The sequence below is a fragment of the Dufourea novaeangliae genome, unplaced genomic scaffold (assembly GCF_001272555.1).
Source record: "Dufourea novaeangliae isolate 0120121106 unplaced genomic scaffold, ASM127255v1 scaffold120, whole genome shotgun sequence".
In the NCBI taxonomy this organism is placed as follows: domain Eukaryota; kingdom Metazoa; phylum Arthropoda; class Insecta; order Hymenoptera; family Halictidae; genus Dufourea; species Dufourea novaeangliae.
In genome coordinates, this window is record NW_015373994.1 from 314,004 (window position 1) to 337,467 (window position 23,464).

At 50.0% G+C, this 23,464-nt stretch overlaps 1 protein-coding gene across 1 annotated transcript in view; it reads right to left on the reverse strand.

Annotated features, from left to right (window-relative positions):
• The window catches only part of LOC107187939 (dachshund homolog 2), a 187,287-nt gene that overhangs the window by 161,895 nt on the left and 1,928 nt on the right, over nucleotides 1-23,464 (reverse strand). The window lies entirely within an intron of this gene.

Here is a 23,464-nt window from a genome sequence, read left to right on the forward strand (position 1 = left end):
AACGGAATTATGCCGAGAGTAACTCGATACCTCTACCACCCCGAGAGGAGTAGGCAGAAAGGGTGGCCTGGAGAAAAGGGGAGCCCGACGGGGCTTTCGAGGGGGCTTACGTCCAACGTAAGAACGAAGGGTTGCGCGCCGGAGATGTATCCCCCTGTCGGCTAAGAGGAGTAATACACGCGTATTCTCGTCCGCCTTTAATGAATGTAACGTTACACGATACGCGCGAGCTACCGTCGCTATATCTGCTCGAAGGATCGCTACTCTCGGCAGTTGCGTTAACTTTTCCTGCCGTTACACGTCGGTTCTTGGACGGCCTCGTGAGAGGGATCCAGTAGGCACCGGAAAGAAACCAGGGGAACAAACACACCATTCAGAGTCGAGCTTTCGGTTAAAACGGTCCGTCACCCGCGGAAAATGGCGTTACTCGTGAAAACGCACGGGGGACCAGGGACACACCTCGAAATCGGTTGGAGATCGGATGATCTCTGACTAAAAGGAGACCGGTAGCGGCGAGGATAATCGACGTTTCTCTTCGTAAGTAGCTGATATTCGTTCGAGCGTGCACAGAGAGGGAGAGATCTCGAGGGCCCAAGAAGATCCGAAAAGCCGAGAGGAAAAGAGGAATACCCCCACCGGTTCTGTCTAACATTCGGCTAGAGGAGTAAAGGTGGCGGTGCGACAGGCTCTTCGCTCCCGCGGAAGCGGATCGGCCGAGTGGTTGCGCGAAGAAAAAAGAAATGAAGAGAAAGAGAGAGAGACGAAAGAAGGTGGGGAGAGGGAAAAGAAGAGAGGCAAGAGGGCGTTAACTGAACTTTAATGGAGATCGTAGATAAATCGTTCCGACGGACGTTGAAAGAACTCTTTGACGGATTACGCCCCAAATCGTATCTATCCGCTCCTTGCGTCCCTTTGGGAGCCGGCGTTCTACCTGAAACCAGAGGAGCTCGAGAGACAGAGATAAAGAGTGTGTCCCTCGCTCAGGGTGCTACTCTCGGACGCGTTTACGCGGAACAGGAGGGGTGACGAGGAGGGTATTTTTTTTTTGTTCTTTTCTTTTTTCTCCCGGTGACACCGAGTCGTTTCTCGGCAACTACGTGGAATTAGCAGCCGCTCGAGGACATCGCGGATAAAATTGCGGGGGAGTTGGGGGCGGAAAAGAAACGGAGAGGGAGAAAGAGGAATAAAGAGTAAAGGGAAAAAAAGAGATTGAGAGCAGGAAGGCGCTCAACAAGTCGAATAAAAAAGCTCATAAATAAAGAGGAGGAATTCTCTCGCCCTGTGCTCTCGAACACCAACCACCCTTTGGCCTCTCTTTCTCTCTATCCACTACCCTCTGGTTCCACCGTCTCTCGCACCCTCTGCGTTTCTGCGAATGTCCCCGCGGACACCTGTTGCTGCATCGCGCCCTCTGCGCTCGTGTCAAAGAGAGAAACAGAGAGGTAAAAGGGGGACAAAACGAAACGACCCGAAGGATGGGGAGGTGGAGGAAATTGAAGGCATTCGCTCGATTGCTCTCGCTGACGATTGTCGAGCGACGCGAATTCGACGGACGATTTACTCCAGTTTGATTCCGTGTATGGGGGAAGGGCTGTTGTTGATTTCTCTGTTGATCGTATGGAGTTGCCTCCACCAATCATCCAGGGAATATATTCTTGAAAATCATTCTTTCGAACGAAATTAACCGAATAGACGGTCCCGGGATGGAAACGTTGAATCACGATGAGTCGAAGTCACCTTGTGGAAGGAAGAAAATCGAAGGTGAAAAAAAAAAGTGGATCATCGTTGTTTCTGTCTGTGGTTTTCGAACGAGAACGTATGTACACGAATACATACCAACGTAACCCGAAACGGAGGTTGCCCAGGAACAGGCCGGAGCGACGAGTTTTCAGAGGCAGCTGCTGATTTGTGATAAATGGAATGCGGAGAACGTGGCCCCGAAGCGGGGGATATTACGCTCTGGGGCTACCCGCTAATTACAGGGTGGCCCCGGAATAAATTACAACCCGACGAAAACGCCGGGCACCGTTGGTGTAAGCGTCGCATTATAACGCAACGACGTCCTTGCCAATCCCGAGAACGGGGAAACACGGACGTTCGATCGTGTCCGAAAACCGCGTCGTCGAGGCATTCCGCCGATTCCGAGGCCGTTGAAATTCTCGCGACGAAAGGAACCGACAACCCTGGGTACACACGGGAATTCGAACGATTCGTGCACCACCAAACGCAACCGAATTTCGCGGAACTTCGTTTCGAACTGTTTTTACGGTAAAATCGGAGGGAACGGTCTTCGACACGGAAACGAAACGAGCATCGTCGTTCCATGGCACTTAACTCCCTTAAATTCCATCTCCCTAAACGACTGAAGCGTTTCTCGAGTCGGCATAATGAGAACGCGACAGAGAAGATCGTGGCGTTGTCATTCCCCTCCCTCGCCCAGGTCGACGAAACGGATATCATTTCTCGTCGTCGCGCCTCGAAGGCTCGATTACAACTTTTTATTGCATTTCCATTTCGTTTCGAACAAAGGGGAAAAAACGAGAAGAAAATCTCGAGGACCTCCGGGTGAAATTGCGAGGAGATTATTCGAGGTCTTTCAGATGAAAGGAGGAGGGGTAGTTCGGGTCGTTTTCGCGACGAGGTAGTCGCGAGAAACCTGGAGGGGAAGGGGCACGATGAAAGGCCGAAAGAGCGCGTCTCTTTTAGTCGACGAACGTGTCTGAAATAATTCGTGGATGCGTGAAATCCCGGCTGGCTCTCTATTTGCCGCGATAATCGGGGCGTGAGCGATTTCTGCAAGGGCGAACGGAAGAGAGAGGGCTGCTCGGTGGAGACCTCGAGGCCTGTGGATCACGGGGACACGTTTTGGGGCGCGTTTGTCCCCGCGACAACAGTCGCCGGCGGCGGTAACGTTTGTTGCGAAACGAAAGTGTCTACCACCCGTCGTGCGATCGACGGGGGCGAGAAATTGGGCACCTCCGCGCGCACCCAATACGGAACGGGAGGGGGACTGCGGGGCGACACCCGCGGCGCGATTATTGCTGGGCGATCTTTCAGGTACGCTCGAGCGTGTCGCGGTGTGAAGGAAAAAAAAAGTTCCACGTGGACACACCGGTTTGTACGCTAAGAACAAATATCGGAGATTAGCCCTGGCGAGGGTCCATCGAAATGCTGGGCCAGGGAAGTTGTTAACCATTCCGTGGACAACTACTAACGATGAATCACGAGGCGTTGAGTCGTCGAGAGGTGTTAAAAACAAAGAGGTAATTTTAACTCCGTATCATAAAGTATTTCAGATACATCTTAAAAATCTTCAAAAGGTTTGGCAATAAGTTCTGAAGTAAAACTGCTTCAGCCCATATTTAGACAACCTCCTCTTCGTTTACTCTAACATGTAAATATAAACACCAGCAAAATAGATTGTTTATAACTTCGACTCAAAGAAAGTATTAATATTCCTGTTTACCGAATTCTATATTAAAATCGTCACCACGAGTCTGTGTTACAAGGGGTTAAAGAAATTCAGCCGCATATCCATCGAACGTGGTCCCATCGTAATAACACGTTCCCGAAAGGATTTCGATCACGAAAGGGACGGTATCGAGATCGGTTACAATGAGAAAGAGTTCGCTACTCTTGCAATTATCTGCACGGTCTCGCTTGGGGAGGGGAGGGTCTTGCGAGCGAGTGGATGCGTCGCCATCGAAAGCAGGCTCGGCTGTGGTGGTCCCGCACGAAAAGACGACGGAAAATTGGCCCCCGTTTGAAACTGCGAAGGCAGCAACGAAGATAGACGGATGAGGGAACGAGATGTCCGCTCATACATAATGTATAAGCGAAGAGTGCGGTGTGTATATCGATGACACGCGGTTCCGGCCCTCTATTCGCGAACACATCCCTCCTCTCACGACACGGTGCGGTGACAAACAGGTTTCCAGCATGCGATTCGTTACGCACGAATCGTCTCCGCCGCGTTCCTGCGGCTCGAGCGGAAAATCTCTGGTCCGTCGCCGACAAAAGTGTGTACGTAAGGGGAGGTGGTGGGGCGACGTAATCGTTGATTACCGGATAACGATTATCTCGTGGCTGAAACAGAGAAAAAAAAAAGTACACGCGCGACGAATCGTATACGTGTACAACGGAGGCGCCAAAAGGGGAAACCGTACAGCTTGTAACTGGATCGCGAGTCTCGATATCGGGAGGAGGACGCGCCGCGGCGATGCGTAACGGGTCCTCCGCGACTTTATTCCGCCGTGAGATTCCCTTCTCCCTGCACTCCGCTTCGCCCCGGCCATTGTTCAATTTGCCTTGCCGTGCCTCTTTTGTTTTACGATCGTTCCGCCTTGTTCGTTTACGGTAGCGATACTCGTTCGGTGCGACGACAACGCGGAACGTCTGCCCGCCGCCTCGTCGGCTTCTTATCGATTTACGGCCACGCTCCAGGAAGGAAGGGGGTGAATATAGTAGAACGTCGGTGGTGGGGGGTAAAAATATATTAGATGAACGTGGGATGTTTAGGAGGGATTTTGTTTCGGAATTACGAGTAGTTGACTCGGAGCTCTTGTTCCCGTGGAAACTACCGGGAACTTTTAACGGAGTAACTGTACGTTCGTGTTTTTTTCTTTTTGTAGGTTCTCATTGAGTGTGTACTTGGAATCTCGAGGCGTGTAGAGTCGTATCGAAACGACACGGAGGCATGCAACCGTTACGACGCTTTCCCCCTCGATTCGTAGCTACGAAAATAAATCCTGAGCGAACCTGTGTTTATGAGACGTATGGTAATATGTTACGCGATACTGGCCGAATACAGCGAACCCTCGATGAGTGTTCGTAACCTCCTCGGCACTGAACACTACACATTTCATAAACTAATTGTCATATGCAGTTGAAATCAATACCTAAACCTCATGAAAAACTCAGCGTTATATCTCAGGACTTCTTGTCAATGTCTTCGAACACTCATCGAGAATATACTGTACTGGTCGAATAGTATAAAATTCACAAACTTTCACAAGGAACCAAGGAATCAGAAATGTAGAAATGAAATGGGTGGTACACGAGGCCCATCGGGAGCCCATAGGCGAGCAAAACCGCCGCGCGTACATATACATAACCGCGCTTAACGTATTCCCCAGCTCCACGCGTTCTCGCGTATATTAATGAGCGCACGAGCGGGCGCGCGAGACAAGGCGAAGCGAGACACGCTACTACGGTTCCCCCTTTAAGCGGAGGAAGCTAATTAAGAACACCGCGAGAGATTTCTCTGTCCGACCTTCCTGCCGGCGCAGGCACACACCGACGCGATTTTTCTCGTCCGGTCTCGCCCGGGGTCGCACGATTCCGCCGCCTCGACGGTGTGTCCCGACACCATACACTCGCCCTATGGGTGGCCCTCCAGTCGCCCCGATGTTTTCCCAATTCGCCACGCGTTTCGACGCCTCCGGAATCACCACCATCGATCTCCCACCCGTTTGCCCGCGGTAATCGCGTGCCGCGAAACAACGCCAGCCGCTTTGGAATGTCGAGCGCGCGGAAGAGTGTGACCGGTCGCCAACCGCGTAGAAATTATTTCTTTTTTTCACGGTACTGCTGACATTTTATTGGGAAATTCTCCGTTTGGTAGACCGAACGCAAAGGAAAAATTTATTTACCCTGTTGAGGGCGCTGCTTTTCGAAGGCATTGACAAGAAGTCCTCAGATGTAACGCTGAGTTTTTACTGAGGTTCAGCACAGTGGCAGAGCCTGGAATTTTGTAGCTGATGACATTGGTTTCAACAGCATATGACCATTAGTTTATGAAATATTAATTATTCAGTGTTAAGTCTTCAAGAATACTCATTCATGATTTACTGTATTCGTCATCATAAAAGATGTAGTCCATTAACACCTATGGGGATCGTGGATTCCAAAGAGATCACGGGTTCGCCACCTTGCCACGGCAAGAATCGCTTGGACGTCAGTGCGGAGGATCGAGTTGCGAAAAGAGAGAGGAACGACCGAGAGAGGAGCTGCTCGAATCGTACAATCGTAAAAAGATAAAGGCCACCGCCGGGAGCCCGAGACGCGAACGAGGAAGGCACAGAACAGCGCGAAAAAGAGGGAATAGATCCTAGATATAAGAAAGGAGTATCTCCTAGTCGCCGTTGTTGCCGCGGCGCGGTGGCTAATGCTCTCCTGCTGGTTGACGGTTAGTATCATTAAAACGTAATCACTGCCGTTCGCTAACCCCGACGATGCTAATTTCCTCGTTAATTAATGCCGAGTCTCATTGTGCGCTGCCACGGCTGTACGCCACGCAGAAGCGATTTAACTAGCACAGGCATCGCGGCGCGTTAGGAACTAGCTTCGTTGCCCGATTCCGTTTCTGGCTTCCGGTTCCCCCCACCCTTTCCGAGTCTCGCGGGAGGAACCATCCTCTGGAATCGAACACGTGGGGAACGCGTGAGAAGAAAGGGAACGATTAAAAAAAAGCAAGACGCGCCACGGCAGAAGAGCCTTTTTTTTCGAAGAGGAGAAAGACAGGGAGAAGCTCGTTCTCTCTTTAATCGGTCGCGGACGTAATTACGGACGCGTTACAATAATCGAACGCATTGTCCAACCGGAGAGAAAAGGAGGGACTGGTGTGTGTTTCTTTTCTGGAACGGGGGCCCCGTTCCGATCCTTCGAAGTTCGAGTACCCTCGAAGAGGTGCTCGAGAGGAGGAGGGCCTGCGTTTTCAGCGGACCTCGGACGCTGCTGCGATCCTCCTCTGTCCGAGATACGCTTCATTATCGAGCGCTAAACGGCCGACTCTCTCGTGAACGACAATACCATCCCCATCCTCCTCTCGAAGGCCTCTTGCGAAATTAGTTTTGTTCCCGCGGCCGACGCGACAATGAAACGCCCGTTTTCGGTCGTCGTCGCTCCTCCAAGGAAAAACGTATGCACTAACCGTGATTCTTTATTCTTCGTCCAGACGAAAAAGTATACGATGAAGAATGGATCAGAAGGAGTTTCGGTTTTTTGATCAATGCAAGCAGATGTTTAAGATCGAGAAGAAACAAAACGGAGATCCTGAACGCGCGACACTTTCGAGTGGTTAAATAAAATCCTGTTGGACGAATGCGATCCGGCGAATCGGTTGCGGAGAGAATCGCGCGGGTTCGATTCTAGGAACGCACGCGGGATCCAATGGGGAGAAAGAGATCGGGGACCCTTCGATCGAGAGAGGATGTCGATCAGCTGGGGCCCCGCCTTTTGTATACTCGGCTGACGGTGCAACTTCGACCCCATGGCCGGGACGCGCAACGACGGGGTTTTTTAGCGAATTTAATATTTATACCGAATGACTGATGACCGTAATAGAGAAACGGGGTTGCATTGTTCGAGAACGCCCGTGTCATTGATCGATACGACGCCGTTTTCGCCCGTTGGTATCCCCCGCGCGGTGGGAAAACTATTCCGCGCGCAGCACAGCCTAAAGCGATCTCTCCCATTTCGTGTAGGTATATGTATGTATGTATACCGGCGTTTAAATATCGAACATATCGTTCTTTCACCCGAGGGTCCACGATTATTCGATTATTAGCCCCCCGATTCGCAACACGATATTCATTCCGCGTTATAGCGGTTCGCACGATGGAAATTAACGGATTTCCTTCTTCCCTGATCGCGTGTCCGATGTTTCAACGGGTCCGTTTACCGATTCCGCGTGAAATCGCGTTCGTTCCGTTGGTAACTATGTACGTCTTACGGAGGTTCTGACCGATTCGAAAGAGCAAGAATCCCATGCCGTCCGAAGGAACCGAACGGCGACGCCCGAACCTGAGGCCCCGGGCTGCAGGAAAGAATCATTAACGAATCATTATCGGTGTGGCGCTCTTTCTCTCGCCGAGGCCTAGTCCCATGAAACAAAACCATTAATGATTTCTATTTGTATTCGTTTGTTGGTTCGTTTAGCGGGTGGGGAGGGAGAGAGACGGAAGACAGACTATCCGTGGGCCCCAACAGCCAAGTCCCCAGTGAGTTATGTGAGAAGTTCGCTTATTTTCGTTAAGCCGAACTCCCGCGGCGCGTACAAATCGTCCTACGCCTGCCGGTTCGAGCAACGAGAAGCTTTGTTTCTCTTCTTTCTGTTCTCTCCGCTTCCCGTATTTCTCCCGTTGGGCCTTCACCTCCGTCCGCCGCGTTTTTCTTTTTGTTTTCGAGGAACGATCTCACGTAACCGAACCGCGGGCCACGGGTTTTTCCGATTCGCTTCCTCCCTTCGATCACCGATTCTCCATGAACGAAACGATCCGTTCAGGCTGAAAACGGAAACAAAGACCCCCTCTCGGATCCGTTCGATTGTTCCAGTGTCGGAAAAGAAAAAGAAGAAAAAAAAAAAACAATCACGAAAATTCCGTAGAAAACACTCAAAGATGCAAGTCTGTATCTTATGCACCACGAGGATCGAGAATACTTCCGAGAGCAGCACTTTCCAATTATCATTTCGGGACTGGTGGGGGACTATGAATAATCGAGACCAGGTTCTCCAGTGAAAAAACCACTAGGCGCCAAAAAATTCACGCCGCTTTTGTAGTCCGGTCGCCAAAAAAGAAACGACAATTTCACGCGCGCCCCGGCCCTAATATTTCGCCTTTACTGGCGTTGCCTGAAAACACAGACAGCGGCTCCATTCCCCCCGCCCCGCTCTCCACTCGATTCAGGCCCGTCAAACTGGCCTTCCCTTCTTGTCATCCCCTTCTCCCAGGGCCCGCCTATTCTCTCCACGGCGCGCGATCTCCTTCGTCCTCTCGTCGACTAGCGGAACGAACCGCGCGTCTCCGCGGTCTCATCGGCCCGTGCGTGCGTGTTATTTATCGGCGGATGGTCTCCACCGGCCGCGATATACACACGCTTGGCTTAAGCCAATATCGTTAGCGGGCGCCGCCGCCGTCGCGGATGTTGTGCTCGACGTGTTATGTGCCGAATGTATGGCAGCGATTACGCGAGAAAGGTTTCACGGGGGTTGGAAACGGGAACCGGACTTCATCTGTCAAAACATCGTTCTCCGGATCATTCTGGACCGATGTTTATCGCGATCTGAAACACGTGGGCGGCCCTACGGTGACTATAGAAGACGCGTTACCCGACGTCCGTGAATCAAGTAGCGTGGTAGGATTCCATCAGGGTTTCCGAAGCCTTTCGAGACTCGGTTCTCTTCACGGCTCAGACCTCCGGGAAGAGGGCAATCGTGGGTCAAGTATAGAACAGAGGGCGACGGTGCAAAGTCTCGGAGGGATTAAAATTCGCAGAGTCGGAGACATTCGTTGTCGTGTAATACAGGGTGTAACAAAAATGTCGAAGGACCCGGAAATGGGAGACTCGCGAGGTGATTTGAAACAAGTTTTTCCTTAGCAAAAATGTTATCCGAGGCTTTGTTAACGAGATATTAACGAAAACACCACGACCAATCAGAGCGCGAACTTGTTTCTAATCACCCAACGGATCTCCCATTTCCAGGTTCTCCAACATTTTTGTAACAGCCTGTATAATCGGACCGTGTTGTAGCGTTTCGCCAATTCGGAATAAGATGGAACGCATAACAGATACGGATGCTCTCGTCTGGGTTCCCGAGAAGTCACGGGAGCAAAAGAGGTATATGTATTCGCAGACCGAGGCGGAACGTGTATACCGAGGCAGAAGTTTTCTATACCTGAATATACCCTCGGAGGCACTGACAGAAAGCGTTCCGCCCACAAAAGTAATCTCGAGCCGAGCGCGCCGGACAGAGACAGAGAGGAGCGAAGGGACGAGGAGGAGAGCGCCACACCTGATTCATCAGCGTGGAATAAATCGAAAGACGGGGCCAAAAACAAAACGAGCCACCGGGGCCCCGCGTACAACTTCGTTCCTCTTCCATTCCGTCGTCTCTGCCCTTTTCCCACCCCCTCCCCTTACCACCCCGTCGTTCGGTTCTGTCCTGCTCTGCGAAACGGCTAGCTTTCGTCTTCTGGCCGTCTCTTTCGTCGCCCGTGCCTGGTAATCCGGCACACGAGAGATGCATCCTGGGATCCCTTTGCTTCGTGTCCGATTCTTCTGTCTTTCTCTTAGTAGAAAACGAACCCACCGTGTGTGTAGGTGGTACGCGAGCCTCCTCTCGACCATTCTCTTTTTCCTCATCCCCGTATTATCTCTCTTTCCGTCAGGCACCAAGCGGCCCAGGTACGCCTCCCCACCCCTTACAACCCAGCCGTATATAAATTACATTTTTAATTTCCCGCCAAGACAAATGATTTAATTTATTCTATCAATTATTGGCGCGGAGCGAATAGTAGACGCCCGAGAATGGGGGAGGACTTGTTTGGTTTTCATTTCGATTCTCGTTCGATCCGCCCGGCTCGTTCGGCCCGTTCGATCGTCGCTCGTTTCTCGTCCCTCCTGTCAATGTATATATAGTGTATATCCCTCGTCCACGTCCGCGAGTTCCATCTCCACCCCCTCTGCTCCCATTGATTCTCTCCCGATGACTCGACTCGAACGGACTAATTGAGAGATAGGCATTGATTCGGCGTCTCGAGACTCGAGTGGGAGGAAGAGATGGAAACTAGGAGATATTTCATCTTCATCGACGACGTCTCGTTCTACTGGTGCAAAAGTATGTAGAAACTTCGACGTACAACGATAAGCAAGTTCGATTTCTGCTAGAAGAAAAAGTGGCGTGTTGGAACGGCCTCCTGTCACTTGGTAAATTTATTTCGAATACTGAAATAAATGTTAATTTGGCATAGATTTCAAGAATTCCCGAGACCAAGTGGTAGATGGTACTACGCTACGTTTTCCTCTAGCGGAAACCAAGTTTCCTCGTCAAATGTATACGAACGATGTCTCCTTGCACGAAATCGCAACGGACACGTCGTTCGTGCCTAAATCATCTAGGAGGGACACAGGAGGAACACTCGACAAAAGAGGAAAGAAGGTGGTCGTCGAGACATATGTGTACGTTGTTTCAACGGGTAGACAGAGCCGAGACTTGCCCTCTCTTGGAACCGGTTCGACGTGTGTCTGGGGTCCAGGCTAGGTCAGTTATTCAAAAACTGAAATATCGCCTCATTAACGGCAGCTCGTTTGCTGAACTGCTCTCGGACAGAGCAAGAATACTCCCTCGCGGGGTCCTCCTGGTCGCGTACGGGACCCTTTGCTGTCGGTTCGACCGTGTAAAGAACGAAGAAACGATCGTTGAAATCATCGTCGAAATCATCGTCAAAACGATCGTTAAAACGATCGTCTATATGGCACACATCGGCCTCACCGTCGTGCGACGGCCCCAGCGGACACCCCCGGGAACGATCTGAATTATCTCGCGTGTAAAATAGGGAGAGGTTTTGTTCGACTGGTTACAGGCCTTTTTTCGCGAGGCAGCCTGGAGAATCATGGCGATTTGCGAATAATGCCAAGGACGGGGAGGAGAAAGACAGAAACGCTGCTCTCGAGGACTGCTTTTTCACAGCGAAACGGACCGATTGTAAGTGTCGAAGGTTTCTGGCTTCGAGAGGCCAGGAATTTTCAAGCATTATCGGCGGAACAAAAACGATCGGGCGGCGGTGCTCGTTCGATTCGTCGACCAACAGAATGGTAATATCTTCGATCGTGAGCGGTTCGAAACAAACGATACAGTGGGGCATGCTACGACGAACATAATTGGTTGTAAAATCTCGTTGTAGCATTTACATTGAAATATTCTATGTAATTTCGCAAATGCTATGTATTCCTTAACTTACAAAATACACTAAAATATACGTTTCAATACAGTTACTTAGTAATGTCTCTAGTAAAGGATTTAAAATTCTGCTCCATTTTAATTTTCCCTTATCAGTGTCTAAAACTTTGATTTTTCATAAACTTCCACTTTCTAAAACATTATTTGTTTGTCGCAGCAACTGTCCGCTGTAGCATTCGAGCGATGTAACATCGTTCGTTATAGCATAACCCGCTGTAATTTCTGTTTAGGTGTCCACAATCCGTTTCCTCTCTTGAAGCGATTCGAAGGATTTCAACTCACGATCGACTCGCGTCGAAGCGGAGTATGCACAGCGTCGTCTGTCCAGGTATTTATCTCGATCGTTCGTCTGGATATTTCACGGCAATTTAACACGCGTGATGGCGTTCCTCGGTGCACGTTCACCTTACAACTCACGTCACCTGGTTATCTCGCGAAGATTCGACCGAAATCGTCGCAGTGTAAGAGTTAACCGTTCGTGCAGCGGCCCCGCGGAGCTCGGTTGGTTCCGCGCCAATTAATCATCGTCCTCGCGCGGCTAAGAGGCCAATTAAGGCCCTCCACGGATTTTGCAAGTCTGATTGTCCGTACGTGCGATCCGCGATGGTCGTACGCGCGCGTAACGTCCGCCTCTAGCCGGTTCCGTGCTTTATCTATCGCGACCTGGGCTCGAATTAAAATGTACTTTATGGCTCGCGTCAGCCGATAACGATCGCCATAGGTACCCACAGTTCTATCCTTCTCCTCGACCAACGTCGTCTTTATCCGCGTCGTCGAAACAACGATACCTTCCCCCCGATGGTACCGATTGCCGCCGTTCATCCATAATTCAGGGATCACGATCCATCCGCGACCTCTTGTGTGGATCACTCGAGCATCGATTTAAACCAACAATGATCGATTGTTCACGTTCTATATATATGTATATGTACGAGTTATATTTCTATATTTTCGCTCTCCCATCATCGAGATACACGCAACACGATTGGATACGGAAGAGGACGGTGGAACTGGCGAATCGTTCGGATACGATACCTCGACAACGTGTACAACAGCCGAGTACCAATTTGTGATTTTTTGGAGTTAAACGACCGATGATAAATGGCGAACCGCTCGGAGAAACCGAACCCTTCGTAATTACACGTCTATGCTCGCTGTCGATCGCGCGCTCGCGCCCCCCCCCCCTCTCGCAATTGGCTTTCGCGATCGGTACAAATGACGGCGATTCGATGCCTGTGTTTTTCTTTTAAACATAACACAACGGGGTGGAATTAAAGTAACGGATTCTCCAATATATTGAATCTGAACCGCGGAAAATACTACAGAAACTATTTACGAACACTCCTGAGAGATCGTCGTGTCACCGAGCTTTCGTTGGAAACAAACCGAATTCGGTGATGCTCGAGAATCTATTAATTCAGCTGACGTATTTCTCGTGGCGTTTCGTACGGACAAGAATAATGTAGCCGTCGATACACCGTGGTAACCACGTCGCTTGCGAACCGGGGGACTAGATGTATCAACGTCGGCCGGTTAATAACACCTCCGTAGCCCGGTTCCTCGGGGTCCGTAACACACGGCCGTGAAACGCCGCCAGGTAATTCGGTACAATGATATAATTACACACCGTCGGCAATTATCTTGATTGCTCGTATCATAGAGTAGGAGAGAGACGCGTCGGGAACCGCGCGAGTTACGCGTCTCCTTGGTCTTATAATGACTCGAAGACAGTTACAAAGTATCTCTAGAGATAGACTGAGAGAAATGACTAGAGTCTAGTCCCTGTGGATCACGATCCACAGGCGGCAAGATCAACGCCTTGCGTCAGAGTGACGAAAGATCGATCGATTCTCGGCGTGGTCGCGGAGGAACACAATCGCGGAATACGAAACGCGCGAAGAAGCCGGTAGAAAAGGCGAAAAAATCGGAGGAAGACGAGGCGGAAACGAGAAGCGGAGGAGGAGACGTGCGTGCAACACGCGAGCTGACCGCACGCGTGTAAAGATGGCTCCTCCGAGCTCGGTCTGACGCGAGAGGGCGAAACGCTAGAAGCCCCCCTAAGTCTTCAGACTTGGACGATGATGGTGGTGTGCTGGCTGCTGCGTCGACTCGAAAACCACCAGACACACTACCCTTTCGACGTAAGTACGTACGTTAGGTATGTATGTCGGAGGGCATCACCGGCCGTGAAGTACGAAAGGATCGACGTCTAGGCTTCGGTGATGGTGGAATCGTTACTCGCCGGGGAGTTAAGTCCGTCAGAGGGTACACATTTCGATGGGTTTCCCTCTGTCTTTCTCGGTTGATTGACGCGCGACGTTACGCCAAACTCACGGGGCACGCGAGCCGAGCAAACCGCCTGTGTTCTAGCGTACGCTAACTCGGGATTGGTAGCGATTTCGCCTCGGTAACTGGCAAACAATCCCTCGACTTCGAGAATACCCGGGGCACGAACAGAGGGGGGGGGAAGAAACAACGAGAGTCTTGCACACGATCTCCTTCGCGATTCGCGACTCCGCTCCGCGAATCCCATAACACTGGGACGGCGATATAGAATCGCTTGGAAACCGTGCCGATTATAGGTGCCCCCCGTCTCTGTGTATACCGATCTGCTACCAGATTACTAGATTACAGTCGTCCACGATCGAAGGTAAGTCTCTCTCGGGCCTTCCTTCGGAATCAGTGGCTTCGAGGCTAGATCCTCCTCTAGATTCGTTCGTAAATTGCGAATACGATTCACCGTGCGCTATGGAAATTCACTGATTCTCTCGAGAACCCTTCGATTCCAGAACTATGGGTTGGTAGAAGACCGTGTCTCGAAGAGGATCCGGTTGCGGCCGGTGATTAGAGATCGGATAGATCGCCGATAAACTGCTGCTTCAATTGTACTTCGATTTTCGTACGATTGATTACAATCTTTCCGTCTGTACCTCATACGATTATTTATTTATTTTATATAAGTAAACAGACATAGGCCCTTTGCACCAAAAAGTTAGAATAAGATGAAAATGTACAGCGAACTTTGCGTGATTGTACGACGGGACTAAAATTATTTTCACCTGATTTTCACGTATTGCATCGCAAAGAGACACCTTTCGAAAGCCTAAAAAAAATTTCACAACGGAACAAAAGCTTTTTTCTTTGATCGAACAGCCGAATATTGGAATTTCGCGTCAATCGGCTCCGCTCGACACCGTTTAAGGAGACCAGAACAGGCAGGCGATCACGAGGGTTCTAACAGTGGCTTAAAATATCGGGCGTCTAGCAGGGAGGTCTCGTGCGTCGTTTAATTACTGTGTGTAACGAGTTCGAGTGGCTGCCGAGCGCACGAAACCCCCTTTTCTCTCTCTCTCACTCTGTTTCGAGAAAGGGGGGTGCGCCTCGCGCGATATGCTCGCTGGCGTCGTCCACGAATCACTCGAAATTACGGTGTATACCGTTGCGACCTATACCCCTCCCCGTTTTCCACCCCTTTCGCAGGCCTTCCTCCTGTCTCGCAACCGCCCTGCGACCAGCCACCCCTCCGCCCCGCCTTATCCGAACCAGCCAGCTTTTATATACAACAAGCGAAACACACTGTTCCTCGATCCTCCGGTATAATCGGCGCCGATTGTAAAACCGGACACACCGTGGAGAGGGTATCAGTTGGTTGTCGACACATGTCCGGGACATTATTTCGGCTTTGAAAATAATTACCCACTGTGGGATCTGGGGGATCCTTGGAATCATTGAAAAGAGGCAGGAACATTGATGATTAAATATACTCGGATTTTTTTCTAGGTACACTAAAGACTCTATGAAAGTTTGAAACTTGGAACCGCTTCGAAACTTTCACGGTGCACCGCGGAATCGTTTCGACACCTCACAAATCTATTGTTTGCCCGAGGTCTGATCATCAACAACAATAGTGCGGGAGCAATAAATTATACGCTTGGCACGTTCCATGGCCTTCCCTCGACAGTGGTAGGGATGAAGTAAAAACTCTCATCGAGTCTTTACTGTAATGTGTGTTGCTCAGAAGAAGTCTAGCGAAGGGTATGGCGAGTCCGATCGGTTATATCTCCCTGAATCCACCTTCTCTAACATAATCGTAGGATATTAGGCACACGAGTTTTCTTTATCGTTCGACGCGATGACATCGATCAATCAGAAACCATACAACGCCACGTGAAGAACGACTTCGAATATTCTTCTTCGATCTCCGAATTTTTGCGAGCAAAGTGCCCCTCCTGCCACTGTGCCGTCTCGCTGGACTTCTTCTGAGCAGCGACACTTTAACTACCTATATATTCGCAAATATATAGATTCACAGTTCGACAGAGAAACCTTGGTTCGGAGAATAGAACGGCTCCAATAGCAAAAATGTCGAGAGAAGAGCCACGATACACCGAACGCGGTTGTCTTTCGCGAACGGGTCGATTAGAAGGGTAGGCCTCTCTACCGGTTGTTGCGACGAGGGTGGAGGACCAGGGGAAAGAACGAGATACCCAGGGGTCTCCCTACAGTCAGCTGTTTTAATGTGGGTCACCGGTTCCTGCGAAACGATCGATTTCCGTCTCTTTGCTAACGCCACAATACGAACATCCGTACTCCCGCGGATACCTTTCGTAGCTTCTTATTCAGACACAAATAGGTTTCACTCGTTCACGAATCCACGCGGTCTCGATTATGTTTTCCCTCTACATTCTTAATAAAAATCGCAAACCTTCGTTTCCACGCAACGAAAATCCGAGCAGAACCAATTGGACTCGTGTCGATTCGCGTGGAACAACGATCAGAGTTGGAATATTCTAGACCAGGTGGTTCTCCGCGCGCCTTCGAGCGTCGTTTCTCGCTATCGAGGCGTCCACGCGATCTCTCCCTCGATCGATCACCCCGACCGTTCGTCCACTTTTCGTCGAGCCCCGCGATACGATCTACGCGATCATCGAGATAACATCGCGCCCCGTTGAACGAGCCCCGCGATCTCTCCCGCTAAATATTCGGATATATCGCCTCCGTGCATATGATTTATACCAGCGCGAACAATGCTGAAAAATATAACGGATCGAATCAGGGAGGAATGGGCGGTCTTGGTGTCGCCAGCAGATCTCGATTCTGTATGTACACCAACGAGCACACTCGGATTCCTCTAGGGGAAAAAGAAATGTAGGCATAAGGGCCTCCTACCGATTGATAAATTTATTTCAAATACTGAAATAAATGTTAAACCGAATATTAATTTGGCATAATTTCAGTAAGTCCGAGTTTGCTCGTGAGGGTACAGTGATGCCTCGATGAGTGCGACACCATGTTATTCCCACCACTGGGCGAGTCCCCCTGTGGAACCAATCAAAACAGAGTAAACAGAAGCTAAGCAAAGTCTTGGGGCAAAAAATAAATTTATGAAGGGCTGAAAATATTTCTGCATTACCAGGAATGCTCCGAAGTGGATAGTCGCATTCATCGTGACATTACTATACGTAGATATACATGGACCCCGTCGTCGGTTCAGACACGATAAATCGTTTTGCTTCAAGGGGGGAAAGAACGGCCGGTTAAGACAGAAAACGGAATGGACTTTCCTGGGCCGACGACCTCGCCGCGATGCACAAATACGGCACGGTAAATGCATATTTATGCGGTAGGCGTAGCTCACCTAGTTCTGTGAATGCAGCCGAACGAACTCTGGTGCTCTACGGTAGGAGAAAAATAGTCGAATCTGGTGGAGTTCTGCGCTTGAATATTCTAATTGCAAAGAACGTCATGGCTAGCGAACAACTTTGTTCCGAAGAGGAGGATGCCCAAATGGTAATTCGAAGTACGATCATCGTCGAGTTTTCTAGTCCAAAGTAATGCGAAAAAATCGAGAGATCGGAAAGGTGGTCCCTCGAGTCCCCAACCCTGGATTCGATCGATGGAAATGTGGGAAACAGAGGGACCGATAAACGTAAAACATCGCGATTCGTCAATGCCACACGATCGCCAAGGAAAGACAAGGAGTCACGGAACGGGAGCCTGGCGCCGTTACGATACAATACCGACCCGCCGGTGATGACTTGCATCTGTGTGTATCGTGGTCTCTACAACCGAGGCGGAATCGGCGATCCTAGCCACGGGCGCTTTCGTTCGACTTCCTTCTCGCTTTTCCCCCGTCCCACCTCTGCATGAATTCTCTCGGACGCTTACACGAGGAACGATTTCATCGTCTTCCACCGTTTATTATTAGACACTCGAAGCGCCGCCGTTGCAACCGAGCCGCGGACTCGAGTTTTCCCCGGAACGGGAGAAATCGGATACGTTCTCCTTTTTCTTCTGCTTCTCGCGAGCTCTCGTGGAAAATCTGAGTAATTCGTGGAATCTGTCCGAGCACGGAGAGAAAGAAACCCTTTATCCATTGGGGTAGAGAAAGGAAACAAAAACGCGAATGAGACAGCCGTTGTGTCGAGGTCGAAGGAAATTTCTGAGGAAACAGAAAGAAGAAGGGGCTGAGAGTTCCATGGGGGATAGATCGGGGGGTGGAGAGAGCTTGAAAAATAAAGGAAAGAGAGATGGAAGGTTCGGTTAATCCTTCTTGTTTGTCTTCACGTTAATTATCCAGAATTAAGAAGGCCTGGTTGTCGCGCCGCCTCCGACCAGGTCCACCGGATTACTGGCTCGATTATTACTTGTTGCGGATTATTAATTACCGAAGAATTACTGGGAGAGCTAGGGTTCCACTCCGCGAAGGGTGGCCGCACGAAAGAGAGAGAGACAGTTCAGAAGAAACAGCGAGCACGGATTTGCGCACGGCGGAGCTGTTCGATCGATTCTCAAGGAGGAACCAGTGTCTGTCTCGTGAAGGGTCGTGACGTTTAAGAAACAACGAAAACAAAAGGTGACCATATTCTTTCTGACATGCACTACCCGGCAAAAGTATGGTACCAGGTCTGATAATTAAAGAAGGAGACAAATACTATTCTACAAAGATTTGACGAAAGTTATGTGCTAAAACTGACTGGAAATGATTTCTGTATGATTTGTAGTTTAGACGAAACCATGTACATTTAGTCTTCGTCACAGATTACAATGAGTTCCGAATATTTGGAGAATCATTCAGGTGTTATCTTGAATGTTCGAGACTCATTGAGAATGCGTTAAAATAAGAAGAGCCTTGTTTGACAGTCTGTCATCTGTAACGAAATAAATACGTGTGCTGTTCCTCGTTCTTCCTACGGTATATACTTACTCATTCTCATTGAATAATGAGTAATTCAATCAATCACGAACTCTGGTCCCATACTTGTAGCCGGTAGTGCAGTTCGCAGCTTAAACGTATCGAAAGACCCTATCCTCCTAATAATAACACCAGAAAAAAGAAGCTTTGATTCACGAATAACCGAGGGCAAGAAACATCGTGGAGAGGGATCGTGTATGAAGCTAACGCGGGTGAAATGCAAGCGTATCTGTGTCAAAAGCGACCCGCCGGCAATAATAGAAGCCCTTAAAAACGTAAAGCTGCCTGGAGGGCCAGTTGAGCGAGCGCGTGGGTTATGAAACCGAAAAAAAAAAACGAAAGAAAAGAGAAGAAACGGAGCGGCCGAGCCAGCTGCCGTAGGTACACGATTCCGATACAATCGGGCGTAGAGTGGATAGTTACGTTTTTCTCCGACGAAGATAAATGGAAGCGTGGAAGGCTCCTATCGTCGCGGGCCCACCATCCGTGTTACTTCTACACTATTCGGAGACGGAGAGGGGGTAACGGAAATGTAATTGTTCGTTGGGAAAACGCGATTTCATGAACGGCCACAGACTTCCATTCTCCACCCTCCTCCTTCGCTTCTTCTATCTTCCACGCTTTGATTTGGAAATCGTACTACTTTCCATACGACTCGGTTCGCGAGGCATCGCTCACGCGTTTGTGCGATTAAACGCGAACGCGTACCCATTTAACCGCGCGCCTATAACAGCCGTTGTGCATAAGCGCACGGCAACAACGAGCAGAGAAGAGCCAAGAGGAACGAGCCAAGAAAATAAATATTAATAACGATGCTTTCCCTCTCTCTTTTTTCTCTCTCTCTCTCTCACTCTAGCCGAGCTATACACCGATCTCTACTCCTCTTCTTTACCTCCCACTAGTCCCCCCTCGTTCCTTTCTTCCCTCGACGCAACTAGACTACTCCGTTCCCCCGTTTTACACTCCTTCCTAGCCCTCCCTCCACCTCCGCCTCTCCCCGTTACTCTCCGGGTGCGCGTCTGTGCATTGTTAGGGCCATTACGGGAGCCAATTAATCTATGCACAATTTTATAATTAAACGGCTAATAGCGCATGGAATTATAGTCCAGGGCCGCGCGCACTCCCACGTATCCTGCCGCGTTCGTTCGTCGGTTACGAACGTGTACCAGTCGAGAAAGACGTTTAAGGGAAGAAGAACAGGAAAGGAGGAAGAAACGAGGAAATCTCCGCCGTTCGATATACACCACCGTTCTTCCTCATACAAGAGAACAAAGCATCAGCGGTGCGCGATCCTCGAGAACGAACCGCGACGTTCGTAGCGGACCAATCGGACCATTCTTCGATCAGTCCGATCGTCCACAACCGGGATAAAACTAACGTGGATAATTGGCTCGTCTCGTTAGACGATCGTATATGGCATCAATTAGTCGTGGTCGCGGATGGCAACGTGTGTTCGACGGAATCGGTGGACGATTCTCCGAGAACTGATCATTCGACGCGTGGGCAGTCGCCTGGGTTTCGATTTGTAACCGTCAGCCATTTCTGCGGCGGTAAGAATCACCGTCTGCCGAACCTCTAAACAACTTAATTGGTCGACCGTACAACCTTTCGATACGTTAACGAGACACACCGTAAGCAGAAACCCGATGACTTTTCTACCGAAGATCCTTAATCCACGGGACGAGGGGACCCGATCCACGGAAACGATGGATCTACCCCGACGCGAGGATAGCTAGCTGGGCTTTGCTAGCGGTGCAGCGCAGCCGGCGCCGCGCTATAAACCGCAAGAAAAATCCCCCTTGAATTATCGGTGCGGTTCCTGGTGCATGCTGTTGCATCGATGGGCGATAGAAGCGGGCGCCGGGAGAGGATCCCGTGTAAACCGTGCGCGCGGCCGTAGCCCCCTTCATCCCCCCTCCTGCACGGTACACGCCCGCGCGACGAGGCCGTAGGTAACATCGGTGTGTACCCGTTCCCGGTGTTACCACTGCCCGTGCATTATCAGAATGTAACGACGTCAGCGGTACACGCGACCAGCACCGGACACAGCGCGCACCACCGAGAGGACCCATGCCCGCGGTCTCTTAATCATCCAATTTTTCCTGGCGAAACCACCCCCTCCCTCCGTCGACCGCTGGCTACGCGTCCACTCGCTGTGTGCCCCTCTCTACGCATCGTTTTTCCAATCGATACGAAAAGTCGAGGGAATGATTCCCTACCAGGTGGTGGTGATCGCTAGTTGTGGATCGTTGGAACACAGATAAGCTCGTCGCTACGATTCTTTCGATTCTTTCTACGAACGATAGGCGCCACTTTCCCTTTCTTTTGGAACGGAGAGAGGAGTCTTTCTAGCGAGGAATGGGATGAAACGCGTAGAAATTGTTGTTGTTTAGATAAATGGGGATAAATCCATCATTAGCGTACAGAAGTGTCAATATGGATGAGTATTCGGCACAGACAAGAATAGGTGACAATGATATTTATTTCAGCCGCATATGGACATTAATTTATGAAATATTTGATGTTCAGTGCCGAGGTTCCTTCGAACACTCATCAAGGATTTACTGGAGTTACGTATAACGCGTGTAAGTTCTAACTGTGAAGCTGCATGTGCTAATACCAAAAAAAAATCTAGACAAGTACTGTCAAAATTTAGGGTAGCCAATATTCCGCTTTATAAGATCTGAATTAAGCATTGATAATATATAACGACGTGGAAGGACAGTCCGAGTGAAGCCGAACGATCTCATGGGGGCATAAAGATTTCCCAGCTCGATCAGAAATTCAATCTGGATTGGTGAATTTGCGTGCAATATACACTACGTCGCGATTTTGACGGTTTTATTAAGTCTGAGCAATGTGGTGTTTTTTTTTTCTGGAAAACAGATCGGATGTTACATATAGAGAAAAAAATTAGAGGTCTGGCCCCAGCATAGCGTACACAGCCGAGCTGCGAAGGGCAAGGAAAACGTTACGGAAATGATGGATCGTCCAGGGTATTCGAGGGGGACATTGACCCACCGGATTTTCACTTTTTCTCGTAGTGGACAACGAGAGGACGTCGCACAGGCGTCGTGAGTACAATAGGGGAGCTCTTTTAACGCGGAATCGAAAGGACCGTATAAAAACTGGACAGAAGAAATAGAGAAGAATGCTTGCACCGGATCGATCGTTAACAAAACATCGTTTAACTGTATCCCGAAGTATGTACAATATACCCACTGAAGTAACGTGACTTTTTTCGGCTCGTCTGCCCAAACACTTGGTCACTTTGATGGCTCAATCAAATAGCCAGTTGTTAAGAGGATCCTCTCGTAATTTCGGGTATCCCTTTCGGAATAATCCAAAGACTTTATAACGGTGGCCCTTGAGGGCAACTAGAAATGCATTAAGGAAGATCGCAAATGTAAAAAATGTAAACAGTACACTCGCGGAGGGGGATACGAGTCCCGAGGGACACGAGAATTCGCCGGGAAGAAGGTCCCGCAACAGCCGACGGCTCGGCCAGCTCTGTTCTGTAACTGCAGGCTCGGATTATTTCGATCCCTATCCCTACAGCTTTCCTCTTTCCTCCCGAATTTCTCTTTCTCGTGTCGTCGTCCCTCTGCGTTCTCTCCCGTCTCTGTTCCATCCGCTCGGAAACCCCTCGAACCCTCTTTCTCCTTCGCCCTCTCTCTGTGTCACGCTGAATCCGTTTCCGTTGTGACTGCCACCGCCACCGCGACACCACCGGCAATACTATTGTCCCTCGACTGGGAACAATTCGCGCGACGACGGATCGATCCCCTTTGGCACGCTATTCTCTCGAGAAATCACGATCCCCGCGACACGGTCTTGGTGTGCTGGTTCCTCGCGAAGGAAACGTCGTTTCACGAGGTGTATAATCGAGGGAGAGAAAGAGAGAGAAAGAGAAAAACTACGGTCCTAGGCAGCGAACCGCGTCGGAGTGGTATGTAGGTATACTACAAACCCGTGGGACAATATTTTCCCCGACAACCACCGGGATCCCCTCGTTCCCGTTTACCATTCCGTTTCGTCTGCCGTCTGACTCGTGGGTGGGGTAAGCTTGTACTACAGCCACTTCTCTCTGTCTCGTGTCGGTGGGGACGATTCATTCAGAGAAACTGCCGTGAAAGGGACACCTGTTGGCACGGCGGGCCCGTTGACAATTTCCAGATACAAGGGCACGTGCCTGAGTATGCCCTGAATCTTCTTTTCCCGTTGGTTGTGTCGAAAACAACCATGACCTATTCTATCGGCATCGGAACTAATTATGGCGTACAAGTGAACGGCATCGGGCTGTTCATTGTTCGAGAACCACTGATGAGATACCAAGATGGAAGAAAGACGCGAAAGAGATTAAAGGGGATGAAAGTCAGGCCTCGAACCACGGTAGCGAGAAACTACACCGGGCAACGAGGAGTAGCCGACGAGCGATTAAAATATTTTTTGGTTGATCCGGTAGCGCTCGCGCGCACGGGTACGGAGAACGTAGCTGGGCCGAAGATAAAGTGCTGCCCAGAGGCGAC